The sequence below is a fragment of the Benincasa hispida genome, chromosome 5 (genome assembly GCF_027475165.1).
Source record: "Benincasa hispida cultivar pf3 chromosome 5, pf3_genome.v1.1, whole genome shotgun sequence".
In the NCBI taxonomy this organism is placed as follows: domain Eukaryota; kingdom Viridiplantae; phylum Streptophyta; class Magnoliopsida; order Cucurbitales; family Cucurbitaceae; genus Benincasa; species Benincasa hispida.
The window spans coordinates 67,596,104-67,608,603 of NC_143482.1; the positions used below are offsets into that span (position 1 = coordinate 67,596,104).

At 40.3% G+C, this 12,500-nt stretch overlaps 1 non-coding gene across 1 annotated transcript; it reads left to right on the forward strand.

Moving 5' to 3' along the window:
• The first annotated feature begins 597 nt into the window (after positions 1 to 597).
• LOC120078910 (small nucleolar RNA R71) lies at positions 598 to 704 on the forward strand. Its single transcript, XR_005482185.1, has one exon. It is a non-coding gene; the product is annotated as a small nucleolar RNA R71 (small nucleolar RNA).
• Positions 705 to 12,500: the final 11,796 nt, after the last annotated feature.

Consider the following 12,500-nt stretch of genomic DNA (forward strand, 5'->3'; position numbering starts at 1 on the left):
AATAGGCTCTCCAGAGAAGAGGATTGCGGTGGTTGTTTTAAGCTACTTGCTTGATTGCTCTGTTGACCGTTGTTGCATTGGAAGAATCCTGGTGACCCTTCTTTTTTTGCCACAGATTGAAAATTTTGTTGTTGATTCTTCCAGGAAAATTTGGGGTGGTTTCTCTTCCTGGGGTTGTAAGTGTTTAAAAAGGGATTTTTCTTTACAAAATATACAGATTGTGGATTTTGCGAACAATCTTCCATCGTATGCCCATCACCGCAAGTCGTACACCTTGCGGTATTTTGACTTATTGCGTTAATTTGCCCACCTTGCGGTGTTGGGCTGCTGATCGCCATTCCTTGAATCAAATTCATCATTGCGGTCATTTGGATTTGTAATGAAACAATGGCACTGTTGTTTGCGTCAGAATATTTAAGTCTCAATCTCTGGTCACTCTCCCTCTAGTCTTCATGGTTCTTGGAGATGCGGTCTAGGATATTCTTTGCCTCATCGTAAATTTTTTCAAGCAGACCACCAGCGGCTGCTGCATTGGCAGTAGTCTAGGAAGCGGGATTCAAACCGTGATAGAAAATTTTCATTTGAAGTCAGTCTGGTAGTCCATTATGCGGACAATCCCGGACAAACCTTTTAAACCTCGCCCAAGCATCTCTGAGTGATTCGTCCATATCTTGTTCAAAATTAGTAATAAGCTTTCTTCGTCTTACGTTCTCAATAGGTGGAAAATACTTTTTCATGAATTTCTCCACTACCTGTTCCCAAGAAGTAATCTCTCCTGGTTCGAGCGAATAAGCTCATTTCCTAGCTTGATCATATAGAGAAAATGGGAACAACGTTAGTCGAACTTTTTCAGCAGAGATGTTTGGGAACACAAAAGTATTGTAGATTTCAATAAAACTTCGGAGGTGGGCGTGCAGATCCTTACCACGCCTTCCTCTAAATTGACTTGCAATTTGGATCATCTGCAGCATCACCGGTTTCATCTCGAATCTACTTCCGTCGAGGGAAGGCCTCATGATTCTCGGAGAGAAATCATAGAGGTTTGGCGATGCATAGTCTCTAATGGGCCTATTACGATCGTTTACCAACAGAATCAGTTTCGCCATGATATTATTATCATTTGGTGCTCCATTTCCAGGCTCCTCCGCCATCTCTTCTTTGTCTGATTGTGGTTGCTATTGGTGGTCTCTTAATCTCCTTCGAAATGTTCTCTCAATCTCCGGGTCGTAGTTCGCCAGAGATTGAGAGTTCTGCAAAGAAATCACAAAAATTACCGTTAACAAACTATTTTGCCGAAGTCCCCGGCAACGACGCCAAAAACTTGATACAGGGGAATTGGAAGTCCATTTTACTCGACAACCAACTTCCCTTGGACGCGGTATGCGATGCATGTTCCTAAGATATGCATTGATAGTCATGCATCGATGGTCATGCGTTGGAATGAATATGCGTTAATAAATGTATGCGATGACCATGCGTCCTGCCACAAGTTTTCTTGCATTCACGCCAAGTATAACATGGACGCAAGTTTCTCGGGTAATCTGAGGTCGAACACAGGGACTTGTAACTATATATTTGCAGTGATTGTGCATGCGGCGGTTGAATAAAAGAATGGAGGGGATATTGTTACGTTAATCCTACTCCTACTCCTATCTAACAGACAACGCAATGAGAATATTCATGAAAGGTAGAGATGCGACAAACCTTGACATGAAATAAATGTATGGGAAATAGATAAAATGCGTGGAGATGTTTTCATTGCAACCCTTAAGAGTGACCGCAAGGGCAACCCTAGTCAACACAAACTAATGCGATCATGCAACACTCATACAATAGTAAACCACCTCTCGGTGCGAATGCTACGATTTCTATGCTAGAACGCATGCAATGTATGTGCAGAGGTGTCTATAGGGCCTACACATAAGCCTCTAATTCTTGTTTATGCGATGATACACAAACAAGGCGACCACATATCATCATTCCTATTCCTAGGGTGCATGCGATGCAGTGTTGACAAACAGAGCTTACCTCTAAGTCCCTATCTCTTGCTTATGTCGATCTAATCTCGTTCTCTCGAGTTTAGACTCTAACCTAGCTCTCTCGAGTCATTAGGTTCTTTCTTTAGACTCTCTCTCGAGTAGCTCTAAAGGGGTGTTGGGCACAACATAAGACAAGACATACGCATGAACTTGGTTGACGCAAGATTGTTACTATCCCTAGTGAACAACGCATACCTTGCTTAATGCGTCCAACCACTTACACTCCTGGGCAGTTGATAGTTGCTGACTTCACTCATAGACAAGCAATGCATTAGCTGATAGATAGGCATTGTAGCAGCTTCACACTAAGCAAATAAGCTTACTCACACTTTCACGCAACGTACACCTCTCGGTGGGTTGCTACATGCTTCATATTCCGAATCCATATGACTAAGTATGCAATATCCAAGTAATCCCACTAAGTGCTGCAATGAAAGTAAAGATGCTAAGCAAAGAAGATGGAGATGGAGTCGAAGGAATAGAGAAATGCATTGAAAACAGATTGTATTAATTTCTTAATTCAAAAATTTCATACAATACAATGTAGGGAAAAGAAAGGAAAAAAAAATGACCGGCTGGAAGCTAAGCTTTACTTCCAACGGATGTGTGTCAAGGCTGCCGTTGGTGCCATAGATGGGTGGAGGAGCTGACTCTCTCGAGATCTAACTCCGGTCATCACTCAGAATGGATGAAAGAGGTGAAGAACTCTCAGGTGTCTTCTCAGGCATTTTGTCTGGATCGTAAGGAAAATCCCCGATTGAGGGATAATCTCCAGATGATTGAATTTCAGCTCTTCGGCCTCTATTTATAGAGCTTGGGTTGCTGACAGCATTAATTGGACTGCTCTGAGTCTGACATTTGGTGCGTTCGTCCTTTCTGAACCTCTGCCACTAATAGAGTGGTAGGTGAAATGTCAACATCATTTTTGGATTTTCTCAAGATAGATGCGTTGATGCATTCATTCCACCTACCTTGGGTTGATCCCATTAGTTGCGTTGTCGTACAACTGCAATCATTCAATGGCCACATTCGCTTAATACCGTAACTCTACACGATGACCGCAACATCCATGCGTTGATCGATGTGTTTGCCTTTGCGATGGAGTGTTTCTCCGCATGCGGTCGTCTATGCGGTGGTTCGATTGCTGCGTTTGCGTTCATTTCCTGCATTAGCTACAAAGATAGAACATTGAACACATAATTAACGTAAAACAACGAGTTAGCCGAGATTCGACATGTCGATCGACGCAAGTTCATATTCTTATGAATTCCTATCATGATCGACGCATATTCTGCCTAACAACCTTCATAATTCTAAGTAAAAGGCCTAAGATGACATGCATTTCTGCATGTCATCACACCCCAAACTTAAAATCATGCTTGTCCTCAAGCATGCATTATACTCAAGAAATTCTAACTCACCTTCATGCTTTCCTTTGCGGCATTGAACCTGGTTAAGCCATTCGTTTTGGCTTACCCCCACATGTGTCATGCGGGCATCCAACTTCCGTTGCGTTACATATTCAACTCAACTCTTGTTTCGTTTGTTTTGGTTTGCGCCTGATAGAGGAGTTGCGCTTATGTGCTGATCCTGGCGACTTGCCTTCGTTTTTGCTTGCCCCTACGTGTGTCATGCAGATATCCAACTTCGAGCAAGTGCCTTTCACAGCTTAACTCTTATCAACAAGGGTTTCCCCATTGCATTGACAGTGGAGTTATTATTCTTAAAAGCTCACTTCAACTTTTTTTTTTCTTTTTTTTTCTTTTGATCGCAATATAATGAATGCAATTCTCCGAAACTACTGCAACCCCCAAACTTAGAGGTTGGCAACATTCTCATCGCAAAGCTAAAGACAAAATTACAAGAATGCATTAATAAATATTTGAACAAAGGTTTGCACAAGATAAAACTCAAGACTTCCAAAATTTGAAGAAACTAATAAACATAAAGAATGCCTTTCATTGATTAGTTAGAAAATGCGGTGAACTATACGTACCTTCATAGAAACATCGCAAAACAACGCAATCGGGAAAGAAAGGATTTCAAAAGGATAAGGCATACAAGATAACAAGAGAAGAGCTTTAGATGGAACAACGCATGCGTTCATGCGTTGGAATCCACGAGATTGAAGCCATGCATTGAAGGGTGAAAGGAATTCTTCCATTGAACTACGAACCGAGGAGACTTAGTGTTGCACCTACAAGAGCAAACGTACCACAACCAAGGAAGTAGCCATATATCCAAAATAACAATGAAAATAAAATAAAATAACCTATACTAAGAAAGCAAAGTAAAAATAAAGCAGAAGACGTCCCTGGAAAAATAGGAGTGTTGTCACCGCAAGGAGTCTTCCATGCAAGAGATGGCTCTCAACTGCTTGGGTCAAGTTGCCCTGACCATTGGAACTTCCGACAATTGTTGGGCGCATGTTGGCCACCATGAGCTTAGAACTACCTTCAGTTCTTTTGCGACTGATTGCCCTTCTACCTTGGGGTCAACATTGGCTTTCAGCACATCGCCTACACTTCAGTATTGTTTGCAACCTGGTCGCAAAAGTTGCAATACACCCAAGATAAAAAGTTTGCTCGCAGAGACACAAAACTTAACAAACATTTAGCTGGCAAGTCCCCAGCAACGGCACCAAAAACTTGATGTGTTATTTTATTGAATGAAAATATGGATGATATGCATTGATGGATTACGTTGTGCACTCAAGTTTCCCCAGCGGAATTCAAGTGTAAATTCTCCTAAGTTTCCTGGTAAGTCCAGGGTCGAACACAGGGACTTGTGAAAATAGATGCGTTGGTAATGTTTATGAAAACTTTATGGTAACCAAGTAAATAAATAAAGTGTTGGGTGTGTTGTTGCGTTGATGAAAAAGAAGTAAATAATGGCGATAGATTTGAGAAAGATAGTTGCGTTGATAGATGCAATGAGTATGTGATGAACAGGTTGAGAAGATTTTTAGCTAGCGTTACTCGGGAATCCGTCAGACTATGCGATCATGTTACAACAATGCACAGGAAGTCATTTTCCAATGTAAATGCGATGCTCCTAAGTCTAGGACGCATGTGTTGAATGCAAAATGTCCATAGAGCTTATCCCTAAGTCTCTACTCTTTTCCTATACCTTGATGCAAAATGCATGAAAGCAAGGTGACCGCATACAATCATATCTTATCGCTAACATACATTCGATTCATTAATGACAAATAGTGCTCATTCCTAAGCGCCTATCTCTTGTTTATGCGTTATAATCTGGTTCTTCCAAACCTAGATTCTGACTTGACCTTCCCAAGTCTAGATCCTGTCCTTAGACTACCCTCACGAGTATCTCTAATAGACGAATGAAGTATTCATAAACAGGACAATCGCAAGAATGAAGATTCCCTCGTTATGCTAGCTAATTGCTTCTTAACCCATTCAACTAATTTAGCTACTCATGCGTGAACAACAGAGTGAACAAATATAGAGAAGGAAATTCCATTCTTATAAATAATACAAAATGACAGTTGAAAGTAAAGGTAGAGAGCCTGGTAGCAATTCCTTGCTGACCGAGGCTTTTTACACTGAATCTCTATTCTGATCTAAAAATGTTCCCGCTTCCGCAAGCGTCAGCTCTCTCTCTGTCTTGGAGCTTTCGGTGCTTTCCCAAGCTTACCAGAACGACCTACCGGCACACTTTCTTCCTCGTGTCCACCTTAAAATGAAAGAAAACTATGGACAGAGGCGTGAACTTGTAAAGTGATGAATTAATCGACTGCTTAACCCCTTCTCTGAAGAATGCACTTGGTATTTATAGAGCTTCCATGGTGAAAGGCGGCTTCTCTCTCCAGGTTGTACAGATGGCACAACTTTAATTCCTGATTGACGCGTCGAATAATTATCACTGATAAAGCTGAATATACTTTGTGACGGTTATCGGCTGTCAACTTAATTTAGATCCGACTGTCATTAGTTTTCTATCCCATCACTCTTAATTATCCTTTCCCCCTGATGCGCTCACCATGTTGGGCTGATCAAGTTGCGACGATTCTTCTTGGATGAATGTTTGCGAGCAAGATCAACGCAAAGCCTTGCGGTGAAGTTGCGCTCGACCAATGAATTCCTATGATCGCAATCTTTGCATTGCATTAACGCATATTCTGCACAAAAATATAAAAATCAACTGTTCTAATGCGTTGGACGCATGCGACTGTAATATTATCAATTTTATGCTTAATTGACGCAATTTAACATATTTCACCAATGCAATCCAACATTGTTTAAGATCTTAGCACATGATAACGTAAGTGTAAGTAGATAAATTGCTCTCGAAGCAAGTGTAAGTAGATAAATTGCTCTCTTAAGAGTTGATTCCGGGTCTTGAACATAGTGGTCACACCCTCTCTTTTTAAGAGAGGACTCAGTCATAGTAGGACTATGACTTATTGTTCATTATAGGAATCAGTGGTACTTAAGGAGTTAGATGTAACTATAGGGGCAAAACGGTAAATTTGCCCAATTGTACTTACAAGCAATTTGTGAAGGATCATCGCACTGTTGATTTGTTATATATACACAAAAATATATTTATTGTGCGAAGAGTGCAGCTGTCGGTCTTTAGTGGACCGACCAACAGTTAACAGATGGTGGATCTCGTGACTAAAGATTTTAGTCAGTGACTCATGTACCGTTAGGGCTTCAAGCTACAAGTCTATAAGGTCCCCTTGGTAGCTCAATAGGTTCAAGTTGAGAATCAGATTTTAGGTTAGTTTGAATTGTTCAAATTAACAAGAGGAAATTTAATTATATGTGATATAATTGATTTGATGTACTAGATACATTAATTGGAGAAATTAATATAAATATGATTTATATTAAATAACTATGGTTTATATGTTTCATATGATGAAATATTAAAACTATCAGTTATAAGTATAATATGATAAGTTAGTTATCATATTTATTTATAATATATTAATTATATGATAATTAATTCTTTTTCTCCAATAACCGAATTGAGTGGGAGGTTATTGGACGTCTTATGGTAACTATGAGATAAAAGAAAAATGGTTTTCCAAAATTAGATTGATGATTCATTCAGAAATAATGTCACGAAAATGGCTATCAAGTAAAAAGTATTTTTACTAAGCGATAACATTGAAAGCGTACATGATCCAGCTACGAGTTTACTATACGATAGTTACTTGCTTAATCGTTGCTACACGATGAAGTAACAAAGTCTATACGATAGGCTTCATCTTCTAAATGATCGAGTACATCGTCTATACGATAGACAATCTTTATCTCCCACTTACTCGCTCGTCTACTCGATCGTCTACCTCCTACTTTCCTCAATCCAAGATTATACAGAGTCCACAACTTCTAATTTCTCACACCGAGAATACCAAGGTAACACTTGTGGTGGTGTTCTTGTTTCGTTCAAGGATCGAGTTGGACTCGGTTGGTTCGAGGCGTTTGTTGAGATCGTGTTCTATTCGTTGCGTTTGAGTGCTTCTTTGGATGCATTGGAGAACGATCGAGGTATACTCTAAGAAGTGTTCTTCAAAGGTATGCATACTCTATCCTTTAATTATGCATAATGTGCTCATTTTCGTTTAAGACTGTAATAGTTACGTTCATTCTAAATGGGTTTTAAAACGATCCGCTTCTGCTGCTCAAAGGATTTCTAATTAGATTTCCTTCATAGCTAACAACTAACAATTAACTAACTCCTTCTTGGTTGTTTATAAAAAGGACATTTCGGTCTTACACTAGTTTCACTCTATAAACCCACTTAATTTTCAGTGCAGATTTTCCTTTAGACAATTTCACAAGCTCAAAAGCGTGGTTTTCATGTAAAGACTATTGGGATTTGGTGTCCTAAATCTCTTATATTCTTGTAGTTTGTAAACTTGTATAAATGAATTATTATTAATAAAATAAAGGTTATTTTATATGTGCATTAACTCAATCCAATAAACTAAGACCCTAGGTTATTTAGCTTAAACATATATATGGTGACATACAGGTGGATCATTGTTCGTTCTTCGTGATGTGCACTAGATGTGTATTATAAATAAATATGTAAGGCAAGATTGAGGTGAATGAAGATGAATGGTGAATTACTTCTCTAGGTAAGAAGATTGAGTGATGCGTTGGTGAGATGCGTTACACTCTTTATAATGCATACAAGCTTTTCCTGAGTTAGATCCAAGTATAAATCTAACTCAGGTTCCTGGTAAGTCTAGGGTCGAACATAGAGATTTATGCTAGACTGACGCAGACCTTACATTGCAGTAGTTGCAGAAGGGTTCTAAATAAATGCGAGAGAAGTTCATCTACACTAACCTTACTACATGCATACAAGAAAACACAATAGTTCAAGTGAAACACAGGGCTTAATGAAAGAACGGTGCTAAATGCTAGGGGTATGTGTTGATCCAAGTAAGATGAACACATGCAAGAGTGTGGGTAAAGATTAAGATGAGAAATGCTTGTTTACAAACCAAATGTATGTAGATGCGTTAGGTTCCATGCCCTGGTCAGCCGTTTTCCAGTTCAATTGCTTTCCAAATGCTAATAGTCAAATACCCATATTTTCAAGTGGTGATTTAACAGGAACAACATGAACCAATATATCTTTTCTGCTTTGACAACCTTCAGACGCATGTCTTTGCGTTAGTTGAGCCTGCGACACTTAGCGAATTTTCTGAAAATCCTAAAGAATGTTTTTGTAAAGGCTAGTAGTGTTTGAGGAATTCCACACATTTTCCTTTAAGACAAATGTGTTTTAATCATTAAGAATCCTAATTGTAACAACTTTTGAGACACAATAACTTGTATTTCTACAAGTTATCATACCCCAAATTTTGAACAATGCTCTTCGAGTATTCCAAAAATAATTCCTTATCATATCTCCATCATCTTAATGTGCTAGCTTCACCTTTCATCATGCTAACTTATAAATATTAACGTTGGTGTTTGAAACAAATATAGGTTTATTCCTTGTTTAAGAAAAAAAAAAAGAATGCGTTTTATCTCAAATTCAACAAGCCTTTGTCAATGTAACTCATTTTTCCCCCCAAAATATTCTCATCTTTCTAAACTAGTAATGAATTAGATGCTACTCTTATAAAAGAAGATTTTTTAAAAAAAGAATTTGTAAGCTGTTTTTCAGGACCACCCATGCATTAATTCAGGTGACCATCTTCGTTTTGGCTTGCCCCCATAGGTGTCATGCATGTTGGGATTGGTGTCCTAATTCTTCCGGAGTCTCGTTGTTTGTAATGATACACATTGTTTGATGAATAAAATAAATATTATTTCATTCTGGCATTTATTCATATCCAATAAACAAAGTTCAATGGTTATCTTATGTGAACTTAAGCATGTATATGTGATATACAAGTGGATCATGACTTAAATGATAACCTAAATAGGTCTGTAGTATAAGGATTAAGTTTGGATACCTGATCCTGGTGACACTACGGATACGGCTCGCTTTGTAGAGGTTTGCAAGTGTTGTAAACTACTACAGATGGTAGATCTTGACCATTCATGTGGAGACGTGCGAGCGGGGCTGTCTATACAAAGAGTTTGTATTAGACCGAACCACGAGATCATTAGACTCTATATATAATACTGTTGATAATAGAGACTTACATCTCACCAAAATGACCATAGGTGACACGACCTCAATCCTGAGTGTTTTGGGAACTCTTGCCTTTGAGGGCAGTCTTTTGATTAGTATGGGTGAGAGTGGCCAGATTGCCAACTCAATATGCTTACCTTTTTGGGGACTTGTTTGATCTCGGAGCTGGGAACTCAATCCACAAAATAGAAGTCACTCCTTTCCCGAACTAGGGATAAGTAGAGAGATTACTCCCTTAAGGGCTGCTTCCGGTGCTTGAACATAGTGGCCACAGCTTCTCTTTGGAAGAGAGGACTCAGTCATAGTAAGACTATGACTTATGTTCATTAGGGGGATCAGTGGTACTTAAGAAGATAGATGTAACTACAGGGGCATAACGGTTATTGGTCGAGTTGTACTTACGAGCGATCTATGAAGGATTGTCGCACTATTGATTGGTTAAGATGGACACATAATATATCTCTGGTAAGGAGAGTTCAGCTGTTAGTCTTTAGTGGAGTGCCTGGCAGTTAACGGATGGTAGATCTCGTGATTAAAGAGTTTAGTCAGTTATTCATGTACCATTGGAGCTTCAAGCTACAGGTTCATAAGGTCTTCTTGGTAGCTCAATGGATTTAGTTGAGGATCAGTTCTTGGTGTTGATTTGAAATGTTCTTATTGGTATGCGCTGGAGGTTAGCTTGGGTCTCATGCATTTCTCCATCTGGGTCTTCTGAATGTTGTGCCTTACTTGTTCCTAACCCAGTTGGTTTATAAATGGTGGATGGAGGGATGAAGGAAGTCATAGTTGAGGATTTTAAAGGAGAAGTTCAGGGGTTGTGGGTCTCACCAACTTAATGTTCATTCATGTCTTCTTGATGCGTTGGATTAAGTGGTTCATCGAATGGTGAGGGCAAAGTTAAGGCGGGGAGAGGCAAATTCAAGGCACGATTCTTTGTGCTCCAATGCCAGCTCCGCATTAGATTCTTGTTCATTTATAGAAGCATCATCATTGTGTTCAACTTCCTAGACGAGTCTTCTCTTTGTCGTGTGCTTAGAGGATCGAGGTCTTGCTGTTGTGGTTTTAGGAGGTAAGGTAGATTGGTTAGGTGAACCACGGAGCAAACACCTAATTAGCTTGATGTCCATGTGACCATCAACCTCTTCATAGTCATCTTCCATAGGGATGCCTGCGCGTTCACACGGCGCGCAAATAAGCCACGGGAAGTATAGTTGGTCGCGTGGCTTCCCCTAGATAGCCTTGATCTGGTCCACTATTACTTTTCCTATGTCAAGGGGAATGCGCTGCATGATACAATAAATGGCCAAGATGTGTTCTCTGGAAACCGTCTCATCATGCGTTGTTGGCATGATATGGTTTTTGATCAGGTATAACCATAGGTTCGCGTCTGGTATGAGATTTGCCATATGCTTCTAGGTTTGGCCAACGCTTAATGTAACCTCTAAGTGATCTGGAGTTGGCTGCTCCAGGATGTGAGTCATTTGCGTCCGGATTATCATTTTCATTGAGCACCTCATTGATTTTGCTGGAAGAGAAGTGCACCAAGGTGATGTCTACAAGGTTCGCATCCTTCTTCTCATCAAACTCACTTCTATAGAAGCGACGTACAAGGTTTGGCCAGATCCTTGTAGGGCCAACACAGGGCTGACGCCAGCCCATTGCATTGGCTATATCTGTTATGTATGCGGGCAATGGACTGTGTTTTGGGAAGAATCCCTTCTCTGTCAATATATCGTTAAATTGATGCTTTCTTCCCTTAACTTTCCTTGGTGACGCAGCTGTCGCCTTGCCTTTTCCAGCTTCATATTACTTCGCCTCACGAGCTAGCTTCCTTACTTCTTCTTCTAATTCTCTTTGCAGGGTTGTTTCCCTCTGCCCTTGATGCACAAGTATGTATTTTTCCATCGTACTTGAGTCGGAGTTGTGTTCATGCATTGCACCTATAGAACCAGGTGCAAAATGCTCTTCATTCTTATAATCCTCATCAATTTCATCCATAATTAATCATTTTTTTTTTACTTCTTGATGGCCTATCATTCACATCAGATTGTTGTGGATATGATGCGTCAGGGCTAACTTCTCTCTCTCTTTCCTCATTTTCTTCTTCCTCTAATTCTTGTTCAAGAATAATTGTGTAACGATCAACCTCATCCATCACCTCGACAGATGCGTTGGCTGGGTTTGGATGCATCATTGTCCATTTCGCCCATCTGCCTTGGGTCTAAACTGCCTAATATAGGTTCGAAGACCTCTTGCTCATGTTTACGAGCCAGTTCTGTGGGGTCGGTTAAGTTGTGCTCTAACGCATGATTGTTAGAGCTAGGTGGGTTGCTGGTGGGCTTAGGTGGTATGATAGGTGGGGTGGCAGAAGGGGTATGCGGCAAACCGGGTGAGGATATAATGATGGGTGATGATGGTTAGGTGGCTTGGCTAGTTTGGCCCCCTGCGGAAGGAAAAATCATGGCCAAGTGTTGAATGGAGAGGGGAGCCAATGGACACATGGCTGGTGATAGAGCAGTGCAGAGGTGCTCTGAGATTTGGTCACGCGTCGAGATTAAAGGGGTGATGTTTGGGATGGTTGGTGGTGGGGTAGGTTTTCAATAGGGCCGCGTAACAGAAGTTGAGGCAGGACGTTTAGACGTATAATGTCACGTCGACTTGGCTAAGGTAGAGGGTTAGGGTTTTGAAAGGGCTGGAGTAGAGGGTTTTGGTTTGTGGAAGCTTGAGGTTTCGGAAGGGTTTTGGGAGATGTCGAAGCACAAGTGATGGTTCTTGCCAGAGCAAGTTTTGTGGCCGATTTAGGTTGAAACGATCTCCGAGAAGCGG